The sequence below is a fragment of the Lethenteron reissneri genome, chromosome 41, assembly GCF_015708825.2.
Source record: "Lethenteron reissneri isolate LAM-NWPU_2019-01 chromosome 41, ASM1570882v1, whole genome shotgun sequence".
Lineage (NCBI taxonomy): Eukaryota > Metazoa > Chordata > Hyperoartia > Petromyzontiformes > Petromyzontidae > Lethenteron > Lethenteron reissneri.
The window spans coordinates 12,793,537-12,809,052 of NC_083819.1; the positions used below are offsets into that span (position 1 = coordinate 12,793,537).

Genomic DNA, 15,516 nt, shown 5'->3' on the forward strand with positions numbered 1-15,516 from the left:
ACCACGTGACTTTTTCTTTTGTGTTGTGTGCTGTGCTTTCAGCACCACAGCACGTAGATTTGTAACGATTATGTAACGTTTGTTTTCTTTTCGGTTGCTGCTGACTGGGTTTCGAATTGGAGTCGCCTCCGGTGCTTTTGCTGCTCGCGGCAATAAAAGTTGTTTAAAAGTCAAAGTCTCTCTGGGTAGTTCTCTCGCTTCCTCGTCCGCTGCTGTGGTACGTCTCCCTCTCTCTCTCCGTTCACGCCGCTGGCTGGGTGCGCTCCCGGAGGAGACACGGCTTCACTGGAGGTTCGCCACGTGGTCGTTGGCGAGGAGAGGTAGAGCGGTGATGCAGTCCAGACACAAGGCTTCCCACACTGACCTCAAGTACTCTCCTGCCTCCGCTTATATGCCCCCCGGCGGAGCTAAGCTCCACCTATGGCCACGCCCCCTCATGGAACGCTCTAGATCAGGCATGTCCAAAGTCCGACCCGCGGGCCAAACACGGCCCGCGGTCAGATTTCATATGGCCCACAGCTTCGGTCTTATAATGTGTTATTTATGGCTCGATAGCTCTGTCAGAATAAATAAATCATAAAACTTTAAAGATGTAATTCCTCCTTTCACCACACGGTGGCAGCACCATTCTAATGCTATCTGGCTCTGCATCCGTGCCGCGAACCCTTCTCGAATCATTTCTGCCATGGCGACTGCAAAAAAAAAGAGAAAAGTTGACAGTGAGGGCTGCCGCTTTCAGGAGCGGTGGGAATTACAATACTTCTTCACTGCAAATCGAGGCAACTGTGTTTGTCTAATTTGTAAAGAGACGGTTGCCTTGTTTAATGATTTCAACGTAAAGAGACACTACGAGACTAAACATGCTGCAACATACGACAGGGAGTGACCGTGCTAAAAAAGTGAAGCAACTCCAAGCTGCTCTGGCATCGCAACAGCGATTCTTCACGCGGGCCTGTGAGTCAAAGGAAAAAATCACCAAAGCCAGCTACGAAGTGGCCATGTTAATGGCTAAACATGGCAAACCTTTTACTGAAGGTGCGTTTATCAAAGACTGTGTCATGAAAATGGTGGAGAACATTTGCCCCGAGAAGAAGCAAGAATTTATGAATGTTTGCCTGGCACGCAACACTGTGGCATGGAGAGTTGAGGACATATCGTCAGATATTCAGAGACAACTGGGGGACAGGGGAGTGGCTTTTCATTATTTCTCATCAGCCTGCGATGAAAGCACCGATGCATCTGACACTGCACAACTACTTATTTTTTAAAGAGGAGTTGATGACAACATGAACGTGATAGAGGAGCTGCTTGACCTCAAAAGCCTTAAAGGGCAAACCAGAGGAACAGATGTATTCGTTTCTGTTTGTGAAGCTGTTGATGATATGAAACTACCATTGAGTAAAGTTTCTGGGATCATTACCGATGGTGCGCCTGCCATGGCTGGTGAGCGAAGTGGATTGTCCACACTGATCTGCAATAAAGTCAGCGAAGACGCAGGTAACACTATTAAACTTCACTGTATCATTCACCAGCAGGCTCTCTGCGCCAAACATCTCAAATTTGACGATGTTATGAAACCAGTGGCAAAGGCAATCAATTACTGTATATTTGCTCTAAAGCTCTATACCGCCGACAGTTTCAGTTCTTGCGTGACATCCAGGATGAATACGGTGACGTAATATATCACAACGATGTGAGGTCGCTAAGTCGGGGGTCTGCACTGCAGCGATTTTTCTCTCTCAGAGGAAATTGGACATTTTTTGGGTGAGAAGGGACAACCAATGGAAGAACTGTCCGATCCTGTATGGCTGGCAAATCTGGCTTTTTTGGTTGACATAACGAAGCATCTGAATGCGCTGAATGTTAATCTTCAAGGAAAAGATGCAGTATAGCCAGCTATACACTCACAACAAGGCCTTTGGAACCAAACTGCAACTTTTCCATAGACACTTGTCCCAAACAGAGGCCTGCACTGCGCACTTCCCAGCTTTGAAAGAGGTCATTGACAGTTTTCCACAGGACAACATCGGTGCGTAAATGAAGTTATGCAACAGCTATCGCATCTCTTTTTGTGGAATTTAAGAAACGCTTTCGGGACTTTGCAGTTATTGAAAAGGACGTTGCTTTTCTCTTCTCCCTTCTCCGTGGACCCTGATGATGCTCCTCCACAGCTGCAGCTGGAGCTCATTGAGCTGCAGTGTGACGATGAGTGCCGCGGAAAACACCAACAGTGTTCTCTTGTTGACTTTTACCGGCAGCTGGACAAAATCAGGTTTCCAGAAATGCGGTTATTCGCTAAGAAAATGCTGAGCTTATTCGGCTCCACATATTTGTGTGAGCAAACATTCTCAGTCATGAACTTAAACAAGAACCGATTGAGGTCAAGGATGAGTGACTCCCACTTGTGTGACATTTTACGCATCTCAACCACTGCCCTCAAGCCAGACCTGGTCTCTTTACTGAAATCTAGATCTCAGTATCACCCTTCTCATTAATGTCAGCAATTTAGATTTAAAGCTTTCGTGACTGCAGGGATTCATCTTCTTGGTTCGTTCGGTAAAGTCACGTAGAAGGGAAGTAATAAAATAATAAAACATAATAAAATAATTCTCACGACTTTTCGGCTACGACGCAAGCAGCCGTTGTAGCCGAAACGTCCTGAGAATTATTTTATTATGTTTTATTTGTATTATTTGATTACTTCCCTTCTACGTGACTTTACCGAAAGAACCAAGAAGATAGTGTCAGCAAGTTATCTGTTCCTTGATCAATCTGAAATTGAGTGTTTTGAACGGTAACATCTGTCACTATTAACAGTGAAAAGCCTAAAGCACACTAATGCACTTGGGCTTATGGCCCTGGTTTTATTAAACTCTTGAATAAGATTTGGTTATAGCTGTTGATGTTATGTGCCTCTAGATGTGACACAAACTATTGCTTTCTGAAAGATATTGTAAAAGACAAGGGCAAAATTCACTTGTTTTAAAGTTTAATGATAACAGACCACTTGGCATTACTTATAACTCCTGTTTAAAATGTTCATGAGGCAAAGATATTTAACTCATGGAAATTCAAGGTATTCTATACAGTTTGTTCAATGTTATGTGACTGAATGAAAGGCAGAAGTGTGTTTTTAGAGTTGTTCACGTCTGCCTGAGTGGCTTATATTTGGTTACATTGTCATTTGAAAAATAAAGGTAATTGTGACAATGAAAATTGTTTTATAAGTGTGTATTTTCATGTAACTTGTGTGGTAAAAAAAATGACAGAAGGAACTGTTGGCCCCCGGGCATCTTCGCTTTATCAAATTTGGCCCTCTTTGCAATAAGTTTGGACACCCCTGCTCTAGATGGTTCCCGAATATTCCCCGTAGCTCTGCCCGTTACCTTTGGCCTAGATTGAATCCTTACACGAACTGTACGAGCCGGCATTAAAAGGCGAATAACCAAGCAAAGATAAATCGGAACATCAGAAAAATCGAGGCATTTTAGAACGGGTCCGCAACGCCGGACCCTCTGCGGTAGCCAGCTGGAAGTGTAGTGGTCGGCAGAAGGGCGGAAGAGCGGAAGGGTCCGATGTAACAGGGCCGGACCCGGCAAGGCCATTGTCCGCGATGGCAGTCAGGGGTTCGGATGCTGTGGGCGACAAAACAGAAATCTTCGGAGGATCAACATGCAACCGCACCCCCTCCGGCTCATCGGACACGCCAGACCTCGGCAACCCAATATGTGGAGATGACGAAGCAACACGTGGAGGAACGAAGGGTTTCAACCGCGACGGGTGGACGAACCAACGACGCCGACCCGCCAGAATACGTACACACTGTTGGCGCTTAACCTCAATCACTTCAACCGGCCCATGCCACGGCTTGTGCAGTTTGGGAGAGGTGCCTGAGGGCAATGGAGCCAGGCCCGGTCGCCGACGGACCATGACAAGTTGTGGCCGGACCTGCGCGCACAGTGCTCATTGCACGCCTGCGTTTTAGCGGTGTTAACCCGAGCCGCCTCCCGCGCCTCAGAAATCTGGTGCAGGGAGTCCCACACATGGTCAGGTAGGGTCAATTTTTGCCCCCAACAGGCGATCATAGCCATTCAAAAATGCATCAGCGATGGAGGATGCGGATTGGTCAGGTAAGGGCCAAGCCATCAGCCACTGGGGAAAAAATTCCACACCCACCAAAAGGTATTTGTTAACCCTGGGAGTGATCGGGAAGGACCCCAGGACATCGAGAGTCACCAACTCATTGATGCGAGTAATGGAAATAGATTGCAGCGACGGATGGCATTTCAGGCGCGGCGGCTTCCGCCGGGCGCACTCATGACAGGAGCGAATATGTTTAGAGACGTCGGCTGTCATACCGGGCCAATAACAATCCCGTTGCAACGTTAGCAAGGACTTTTGGACACCAAGGTGCAACTGTGGTGCCACAACGACGGGGCCGCTCTGCCGAGCCAGGGAGCCGCCCGGCTTCGCCCACTGCACTGCCCCCCATCACCCCCCCCACATAAGCACACACCCGCACGCATTCCCCCCCCCCCCATAGAGCTGGAAGGGAAGGTTACCTGATCGACCGGTTTTTATCCGAGAGACCCTTATCGGGATTAATTCTCACGGTTTCCGGCGATCAGGGAATTGGATGACCCCCCCCGTGCTACGTGGCACCGCGGCGCTGCGGCCGGCCTTAATATGGTGTGGTCGCGGCGTGGGGCATTCGGCCACCGCGGTTGAGGCGCATTTCCCCCCACACACACTCCCACGGGTCGACGGGGCAAGCAGGGGAGGCACGGGACAGCATGAATAGCGGGGTCACAGGGGCTGAGGGTTGGGATAATTGCGCTTGAGCGCGCAGGCCCCATTGTTAGGAAGGGTAAGGGAGTAATTAGGATGTACGCCGCCAACGTCGCGCACTGATTAGCATATCAACAGCGCCCGGGAACCGCCGTGCGCGGGCTTGGGGTGCACGAGCCCATTGTTCAGCGCAGCATCCCCTTTGAGGTAGGGAGGATAAATAGAGGAGCGGAGAGGGGAAATCGCCCTTCTCTCCAGGCCAGCGGACCAGCAGGAGTTCCAGCCAGCGACCCGGACGTCCGTGCGACGCATCGAGGTACGCTGTTAGCGCAGAGAGCAGCGAACCTCCGCGGGCACCAAACAGTGAGTGGGGAGGTGAAGTAGGGTATCGTAAGCCGATAAATAGGGAATAGGTACAGGTTTAGTGGAATAGGCCAGCCTCGTCGACTCACTGATTCAACATCAATTCGCAGGTGGCATATAATAAATCATTAATAGCGAAGCGTGGTCTCGCGTGATCTTGTCGTGCAGTGTGAGCGTGTGGGTGCGCTGTGTGCACAGTGGTTCGCCACGTGAGTGAGCGCTGCGCGGAGCTGAGCGCGCGGGTTGCGCGTGGGTACGCAGTTATTCTGTGGTGCTGCGGCTCGCCTCGGGGGAGCGCTGCGCAGAGCGGTGCGAGAGTGGGTGTCGCGTGTGTTCACTCCGTGTGTGATACAGGTGCGCGAGTATAACGTGAGTTGAGTTGGAGTGCGCGGAGCGGCGTGTGTGTGGGCGTGCGTGCGTTCGCTCCGCGTGGGTTGCAGGCACGCGATTAGGAAAGGGAAGTATCGTAGTAGAGAGGGGCAGAATACTAATCGGTAATTAACCATGCCCATTACGCGGACCCGCGGTGGAGGGGAATCCGCGGGCGACGGCTCGCACACCATAGGTGAGGAACTTAGCAGCGGTTCGCTTAGCAGCGGGGGGGCGATTGATGATGCTAGCCCGGCCGTTAGCATTATCGAGGGAGGGATCTCGGGGGCTAGCGACCCCCACAAATTGGTGTCAGAAGTGGGATGGACCCCCGCGTTACCTCACGCTAAAATAAGACTAATATTTACCGGCCGGGGGGCCCCTTCGTGGAAGGCATTCGCCCGCAATCTCTTAGGGGCCAAGAAAATTAATGGATGGACGGACGCGCAGGCAGTACGTCAACTTAATATGAATCTTGATGGGCGGGCAGCCGATTTTGTAGAAGCGTTACCCGCGAGCGCACAGACACAGCTAGAGGAGCTGATGCGCCGACTCGATCAGCGTTTTGGCACGCGTGACGAGGAGGAAGCAAAATCGGCCTTAGAGGCGCGCCGGCGCCAACCTGGCGAAGATCTACGTGATTACGCCGAGGATGTGCGCGAGTTAACAAAGATCGCACGCCCGGGGTACGCAACTGATGTTATTGAGGAACTGGCCGCCGAGAAAATCCAGCGGTACCTGTCTCGCACGGCGTGGTGGCAGCCAGACATGAGCTGCCCACGTCTTCCCTTTAACACCCTTGTCGAGCGCGCACGTAAGTGTGAAAGAATTCACAGCGAACGCGCGCAGCTCCGGGGGCTGGGACGAGAACGCGCCATTGCGAGCCTGCTCTCGGAAGACGAGGAGGAGGAACAGGAGCTCGCGAGGACGGTAAGGGGCCGGGAAAGAGAGCCTCCAGTGTCCCGCGAGACAACCCCGGGATGGGTAGCTGGGTTACAGGCTGGCATGGGAGATATGATAACCCAAGTAGACGATAAAATGAGCCGAAATATGGCCAAGCTACAGTCTACCATTGAGACTGAGATGGGGGAACTACGCTCGACCGTAGGGGGGCTGGCCGGGAGGGTGTCCCAATTAGAGTCCGATTTGGGACAACTGCGTAATGGGGGGGGGAGGGAGCGGACAGGGGACCCGCTACGGAACCGCCCCCCCTCCCCGGGCATGTTATATGTGCGATCGCCGAGGGCATCTAGTGAGAGACTGTCCTCAGGTCGCCCGAGCTAGACAAGAGCTAAGGTCAAACACTAAGGCCCCCCTAGAGAGGGGACCACCGGGGGGCGAAATCGACGTAGCCCCGACACAAACAAGCTGTGAGAATAATGGCGAGCGAGTGATCTCCACACAGGTTCCAGCAACAACGCCCACAGAAACGGTGACTCCTGGCGACTGGCTGCGGGAGCTGGTGGCGGGGATCACGGGGGCCACGTCGCTGGTGGAAGGGGAGGTAAACGGAGTGCGTACCCGAATCCTGCTGGACACGGGGGCGGTGGCCTCGCTCGTGAGCGCAGCGCACTGCAGCGCGATCGGGGTCGACGTGCGTCACCTGCAGGCCCCGGACCGCGCGCTGCACACTGCGAGCGGAGCCGGAATGGGGCTGCTGGGGAGAGCCACCCTAGAGGTCCGCATAGGCAGCCAGGTGTGCACGCAGGAGTTCTACGTGTCGAGTGCGTTGTGTCACGAGTGTATCGCAGGCAACGACCTCCTAGAACGGTTGGGACTCAACGTGCAACCCCGCCAGCGATGCGCCACCATGGAGAGCAACGGCGAGCGGATACCGTTCCTGGGACGAGAACCAACGCGCCGCCGCTTTGCACCTGTGGCCGCTATCCTGGCGACGACAGTCACCATCGGCCCGCTCACCGAGATGCTGGTGCCGGTGGCAACATCCCCCACCGACCCCGCGCTCCGACCATCAGGGGAGGTAATGCTAACTCCTCACCCGGAGTTGGCAAAACGGTATGGGGTTGTGGGATCCGCCACGTTGGTAAACACAGATGGGGACCGATTGTTTATGCGGATGTTTAACCCCCACAATACCCCTGCGATACTGCGACGGCGCACCCCGATAGCCACAGTACACCCCCTGCACGCACGCCACTCTAACGACTCGGTGTTCGCACTCTGGGCCGAAGACCCCGGTCGTCCTGAGGGTGACCAGGACCTGGCCTGGCGAGTCGGCCCGACTCCCCGAGCCGAGGTCGTTCCCCTGCTCGACGCGTTACATGTACCATGGGCGGATTTACCTAAGGGAGAGGGCGATCGGCTGCGCGGGTTACTGCGGGAGTATGCCGACGTATTCAGTGAACACGACTCGGACGTGGGTCGGACCGATCTTGTTAAGCACCAAATTGACACCGGTGCAGCCCGACCCATCAAACTCCCTGCGTACCGAGTGGGCGCACCCGAACGCGCCCAAATCAAAGAGGCGGTTGGGGACATGCTTCGCGATAACATAATTCAGCCCTCGGCGAGCCCCTGGTCAGCCCCGGTGGTACTAGTAACGAAAAAGGATGGGTCAACACGGTTCTGCGTCGATTACCGTAAACTAAATGCAGTCACGCTCGGCGATGCCTTCCCTATACCCCGCATCGACGACACCTTCGACAGCCTCGCCGGAGCGCGATATTTTTCCACCCTCGATCTCGCGTCCGGGTACTGGCAGGTGGAGATGGCGGAGGAGGATCGGCCGAAAACCGCATTCACCACCCCGATGGGGCTATTCGAGTTTCGAGTACTCCCGTTCGGACTCACCAATGCGCCCGCGACGTTCCAGCGGCTGATGGAGTTGGTGATGCGGGGCTTGCAATGGGAACAGTGCCTGATTTACTTGGACGATGTGATAGTGTTCAGTAGATCTTTGTCTGAGCATTGGTCCAGGCTTCGAGAGGTGTTCCAGCGACTGCGAGCGGCTCATCTCAAGCTCAAGCCATGTAAGTGTTACATCGCACAACGCGAGGTGCGGTACCTCGGGCATCGCGTCAGCGAGGCAGGCGTGCACACCGATCCGGAGAAGGTACGCGCCGTAGTGGAGTGGCCACGGCCAAGGAATCTGACAGAGATCAGATCATTTTTGGGGCTTGCCACCTATTATCGTCGATTTGTAAAGGGATTCAGCGAGATTGCACGCCCTCTCACCCAACTCACCTCCCCTAAGCACCCCTACCAGTGGACGGGGGCCTGCCAGACGGCCTTCACCACTCTCAAAGATCACCTCACCCATGCCCCCACCCTCGCTTTCCCCGATTTTACCACCGATTTTATTTTGGACACCGACGCCTGCAGCAGCGGGCTGGGCGCGGTGTTGTCACAGGTACAGGATGGGACGGAACGAGTCATCGCGTACGCCAGCCGGACCTTGAGTGGGGCCGAGCTGAACTATTGCGTGACCCGCCAAGAGTTGTACGCCGTGATTTTCGCATGCAAACAGTTCCGGCCGTATTTGGACGGCAGGAGATGTCGCGTCCGCACTGACCATTATGCTCTGCAGTTTCTTCTTACATTCAAGGAGCTGCGGGGGCAGATGGCCCGGTGGTTGGCGCAGTTGCAGGAGTACAACCTGCAAATCGAGTATCGGGCTGGCCGGACGCATGCAAACGCGGACGCCTTGTCGAGGCGACCCACGGTGTACGCCGAGACGCGGGCGGAGGAGGCCTGCCCGTGTTTCACGGGGGGACGCTGCCGGCAGGCAACGGACCCCCGAGAGGCCGCGGCCACTGACCCCCCCCCCAGCGGGAGAGGGTGCAGTGTGCGCCACAGAGACCCTCACAGGTGGCACCGAGGATCCCGTCGACCACCCGGCAAGCGCGGCACCCGCGGCTCGGGACCCGATCGGACGGATCCAGGAGGACGTCGGCTGCGCCTTCCCGGGCCTAAACGACGAGCAGCTGAGACAGACCCAGCAGCGAGATCCGGATCTGGCGGCGGTGGAGGCGGCACTGCGAGAGAAGAAGGATGCACTACCAGGACCCTGGAGCGGTTTGTATGCCCGGTTGTGTGTAGAAAACGGGGTGGTGAGGGAACTGGCCGACGCTGGGCAGCCGGGGTGCATCTGCGTTCCCGCCCATGTGCGACCCCAACTACTACGACTGGTACACGACCACCCGCTCGGGGGCCATGATGGGGAACGGCGCACCCGGGAGACTCTGCGTCGCCAGTATCTCTGGCCTAAATTGGCGCAAGATGTGGCCGCCTGGGTGCAGGGCTGCCGGGCCTGTCAGCAGTGTGGGCAAAAGCCGGCGAGGTACCAGGTACCCCTGAGGCCGTTCCGAGTCAGTCGGACGAATCAGTTGGTCGGAATCGACCTGCAGGGGCCCTTTCCACGATCCCACCGGGGCAACCGATATATTCTCGTAGCGGTGGAATACTTCACCCGCTACCCCGTGGCGGTGGCTATCCCGGATAAAACAGCCCTCGTAGTGGCCCGGGCCTTCGTGGAAAACTACGTACTTAAGTGCGGGATCCCCGAACGAGTCATTACCGACCAGGGTAGTGAATTCGAGGCCGAACTATTTCAGGCGCTGTGCAGAGAGTTCGGGATCCAGAAGGACCGAACCACGGCGTATCACCCCCAGGCGAACGGGATGGTAGAGAGGATGAACCAGACTCTGGCCGGGAAGCTTAAACGCATGGCGGCCGCGAATCAACAGGACTGGGACGAACACCTTCCCTATGCCCTGTTCGCCTACACCACCGCCGTTCACACCTCTACAGGACAGACCCCGTTCCTAATGATTTTTGGTCGCGAGTCTCGCCTGCCCGCAGATCTGCTGTTCGGTGTCCCTCCGCCGCAACGGGAGGAAGGGAGCCACCCCGTGGAGCACTTGCTGGAGACCCTGCGAGGGGCCAGGGGCCGAGCCTACCCGCACGGAGAGGCCGCGCACCAGCGGCAAGAGCAGGGCGCCCGACCCCGTATGGAGCCCCCCTTCTACACTGCGGGCTCCGAGGTGTGGCTGTACACTCCCCGCGTCGGTGCCGGACAGGTGGGGAAGCTGACCACCTACTGGCGAGGACCCTGGATTGTGAGACGGCAGATCTCACCATGGACGGTGCTGATTCAGGGAGGAGAGAGGGGCCGGGAGATGGTGGTCAACATCCGCCGACTGAAGCCGTGGCGAGCAGCCCCCGAGGGGGGGAGCCCCGCCGTCCAAGTACCCCGAAACCCCGGGGTCCCCCCACCCCCCGTGCCCGGGGGCCTCGCGCAGTATATGGGCCCCACGGAGCCCCGGGCTCCGAGGGGCCCCGGGCGGGGCCGGGGGTGACGAGGACGGCGACCCTTAAACCCCACCGCCTCTGAGTTTGTTCCCCAGCCCGCAGGTGCCAGAGGCCGAGGGGAGCCGTTGGAATGGAGGAGGAGACCACCGCCGGAGCCCCAGGAGACGGAGCCGCCACCCCCGAGGCCAGCCACAAGGGCCGGGCGAATCCCGCGGACCCCGCGGCGATACCTCGTGGGGGCAACCCAGGCGAGGTGCTCCAGTCAACCCGGGACGGGGACTGGCACCCCGGGGGGCTATGTGGTGCCACAACGACGGGGCCGCTCTGCCGAGCCAGGGAGCCGCCCGGCTTCCACCACTGCACTGCCCCCCATCACCCCCCCCACATAAGCACACACCCGCACGCATTCCCCCCCCCCCCCCCATAGAGCTGGAAGGGAAGGTTACCTGATCGACCGGTTTTTATCCGAGAGACCCTTATCGGGATTAATTCTCACGGTTTCCGGCGATCAGGGAATTGGATGACCCCCCCCCCCGTGCTACGTGGCACCGCGGCGCTGCGGCCGGCCTTAATATGGTGTGGTCGCGGCGTGGGGCATTCGGCCACCGCGGTTGAGGCGCATTTCCCCCCACACACACTCCCACGGGTCGACGGGGCAAGCAGGGGAGGCACGGGACAGCATGAATAGCGGGGTCACAGGGGCTGAGGGTTGGGATAATTGCGCTTGAGCGCGCAGGCCCCATTGTTAGGAAGGGTAAGGGAGTAATTAGGATGTACGCCGCCAACGTCGCGCACTGATTAGCATATCAACAGCGCCCGGGAACCGCCGTGCGCGGGCTTGGGGTGCACGAGCCCATTGTTCAGCGCAGCATCCCCTTTGAGGTAGGGAGGATAAATAGAGGAGCGGAGAGGGGAAATCGCCCTTCTCTCCAGGCCAGCGGACCAGCAGGAGTTCCAGCCAGCGACCCGGACGTCCGTGCGACGCATCGAGGTACGCTGTTAGCGCAGAGAGCAGCGAACCTCCGCGGGCACCAAACAGTGAGTGGGGAGGTGAAGTAGGGTATCGTAAGCCGATAAATAGGGAATAGGTACAGGTTTAGTGGAATAGGCCAGCCTCGTCGACTCACTGATTCAACATCAATTCGCAGGTGGCATATAATAAATCATTAATAGCGAAGCGTGGTCTCGCGTGATCTTGTCGTGCAGTGTGAGCGTGTGGGTGCGCTGTGTGCACAGTGGTTCGCCACGTGAGTGAGCGCTGCGCGGAGCTGAGCGCGCGGGTTGCGCGTGGGTACGCAGTGATTCTGTGGTGCTGCGGCTCGCCTCGGGGGAGCGCTGCGCAGAGCGGTGCGAGAGTGGGTGTCGCGTGTGTTCACTCCGTGTGTGATACAGGTGCGCGAGTATAACGTGAGTTGAGTTGGAGTGCGCGGAGCGGCGTGTGTGTGGGCGTGCGTGCGTTCGCTCCGCGTGGGTTGCAGGCGCGCGATTAGGAAAGGGAAGTATCGTAGTAGAGAGGGGCAGAATACTAATCGGTAATTAACCATGCCCATTACGCGGACCCGCGGTGGAGGGGAATCCGCGGGCGACGGCTCCCACACCATAGGTGAGGAACTTAGCAGCGGTTCGCTTAGCAGCGGGGGGGCGATTGATGATGCTAGCCCGGCCGTTAGCATTATCGAGGGAGGGATCTCGGGGGCTAGCGACCCCCACACAACAACTTTTCACCGTGCAATACGCGAACCACAATGCGCCAATGGTCCACTATATAATCCCTCCACATCAAAAGGCCCTCCTGAAAAGCCAATCGACCACCTTCCACTGACAGAACCCTCACGCGTCTGTTCTGCCTGACGCTGCGGAGCCCCTGAGGAGTCATCCAACAGCTGCTCGCGCATCCATACGGAGCGGGGCAACTGCAACACATCGTCGACCGGCACATCCGCCCCATGCAAAAGGCATCATCTGGTCCAACCCATGTGAGACTAGGCTCTAAGGAAAGCTGTCTCGGGTGTGGACCAATCAACTTCAAGGACAGTGCACATTATCAGAGTTATGTTTTTTGTTTGCATTATGACTGCAGGTATTGTGGTCTATGTAAACATGACTCCTTGTAAAAAAGGTGTCAGTTTTGTTGCCAGATAGAAGGGTAAAAAAACAATTATCACCTTTCACATTAACAAGGCAGAAGTAGCAGTTATCCAAATGGTTTGTAGGTTCTCTCCAAACCATTGGCACACCAAACTTCAGCTTAGCATTCTTTCCTTTAGACCATGATCGCAAAGTTTCAACACAGGTTTTACACACTTTGTGAGGAGCCCAATTTTTGTCTTGGTCTCCAAGTCGTACTTTAAAGTAGGCAAGATAAACCTTCTTGACAAAGGTATTGATGTTGCGCCTTTGATCCTGCAAAGTGAAGCTGCCACAGATGTAGCAGAAGAAATCTGGGTCATTACTGCATTTCCTTCTTTCGGATGTTGTAGTCATTGTTAGATCACACCCTGCAGAAGAAAAATATTAAATAAATGTGGATATCTACATAAAATGATATTATAAACACACTATCCTAAAAATACAGCACCATATTTTAACACTAAAGCAGTCAATGACTCGCAACAACTTGCAATCATAAGTGACAGAATAAATTTCTGGTAAAATCAATGAAAATGGGGTATGCCGACAGCATAAAAATGAGATGTGATAGAGCATCAGTAGAGATGTGTGTGGATCGCTCTACAACACACTCGCCGTTGCTCACGTCACAACTTCACTAATCGGCTGTGTCGGGTGGAGGAGGGTTTACAACAGACATTTTACTCACGCAGCGATCCGACCCAATAAACGATCTTGAATCTGGCCAAACTTTCTCAATGTGCGTAGAGCCTGGTTTTACCAACTGGAAACCTCAGACGTGCATACGGAAGCACTGCAATTGGCCCCACTGCTTCACCAGCTCCTGCAACCGCCTCAAGGTTCTAAATCAACCCGTTACCACCACCATCACGGCGCAAGCACCACTCTAGGCACAAGGGGGAACTACGTTGTGCTTGCTTTATTGTTGACAAACGTTAAACACTTAAACACTTTGTAATTACATGCATGTCACGCAACTTGTGTGCGGCGTCACAGCCATTGTGCAACAAATCTGTTGTGTTTCCAGTGACATCACTCAGCCTCAACAATGCGTTGGTTTCACGTCTACGGAATAATCGGCACACTCATTTATAACTCTTTTGTTTAACAAAAAAATTTGCTGGTGTACTTTGGCATTTAGTTCACGGTGATATATTGCAATTATAAAATAATATACATAAAAAAATATCTCGGAATGTATTAACCTTGCTGTGTTAGGGCTGTTGTATTCAGTGACCAATGTCAGCAAGAGAGCACAGACTAAACCTACAAACTGGCATCTCTTAACTGAAGACAGGGCGCCTGATCAACTTCTCCCCACCCCCAAAGGTTGACATGTTTATCAACTGTTGAGGCTGCAAGTAATTTTTTTATGACTGCATAGGTCATTCACATAACCGATAGGCTTTTCAGTTTCACGACTGCCAATTAAAGAAGTAACACCGAGAAGCTATGGTCGGGAAACTCACCGAGGGCGACACTTTCTCCCAATGCACACACAGGCATTGACCCCACTGTCTGAGGGAGCCTCAAATAAATTGAGATTGGAGAGCCAAAGCGATGGGCTGTCACGCCAAAAATCTTACCATCATGAAAGCCATCAAACACAGGATCATATACATATATACTTTTAGGGTTAATCTACATCCCGCTTGGGAAACCCTAATCAGGCATTATAGTCAAAGGAACAAAGGACAGTATTTATAGAGCTGGGTTACTGAACTTGGTATGTAGTTGGAGGCATTGGTCAGGATATTCCGAGAAGAGGTAAATTACACAAATCTGGTGTTTTGGAGGTGTAAGGTACTGGCTTTATAGGAATAATTGTAATTCTAATAATAGGAGTCTTTCCACCAAATATCCGACCTGGAGGCTCTGCGGTAGAGCGAGCAGTTCGCAGGTTTCAAGTTCACATCCCGGTTTGGGAATGACTCCGTCATCTATCATCCCTCCAGTGTCGATAAAACAAACACCACTTGATGGGGAAGTCAACAGTGGTTGTCCTATGGAGGGATTCGCCCTGCCACAGGAATTAGGGAATTTCCACCACTGGCTCCGGGCTGTAAGCGAGAGATGAGCGTCAGCTCAATGCCAAATTGAGCAAGACCCGTCCATTGCAGTGCCGTTGAGAAATGAGAAAAAGCAACCACACTGTCTCGGTGAAGTCAGAGGCAACTTCGATATCTCTCACTGTGCTTAGCTTCTTCACACGAGGTTTCAGAGACGAGGGGAGGTGCTCCCTTGACTCGGGCGTGTCGAGCGATGGCGGAGTAAAGTACTGTACACAAGAGATAACAGTAAACAAGGTAGACGCTTGGGTGTAAATACAGAGGGCAGTTGAACGGGAACCATTACGTTCCTCACTAGCATAAACAAAGCACGTATATAGCACCATGTCACCGGAAGTTTATGGGTAACAACCGCACACCGAAACCTGTCACTCTCAAAGGGCGTCATATTTCCACAATGTCTCAGCTCTCAGAGGGTTACAAACTTCCGGTTCCCCAATTCCCACGTAGACTCAATTTCCTAACAAAAAAAAACAGCCTCCCAGGCACACAAGAGATGCCTCTGCTCACACAAACTGTAAACACG

General features: G+C 54.4%; 1 protein-coding gene across 9 annotated transcripts in view; it reads right to left on the bottom strand.

The window, feature by feature from the left end:
- Positions 1-3,029: 3,029 nt before the first annotated feature.
- SCAI (suppressor of cancer cell invasion) overlaps positions 3,030-15,516 on the bottom strand; it is a 66,776-nt gene continuing 54,289 nt past the window's right edge. For 7 of the 9 annotated variants that reach the window (XM_061568661.1, XM_061568664.1, XM_061568665.1 and 4 more), the window contains one exon: positions 13,822-15,199. The gene's annotated coding sequence lies outside the window, so the exon portion shown is untranslated. Of the gene's footprint in view, positions 3,636-13,821; positions 15,200-15,516 lie in introns of those variants that run through there. The other 2 variants (XM_061568667.1, XM_061568668.1) reach the window with 2 other exon arrangements.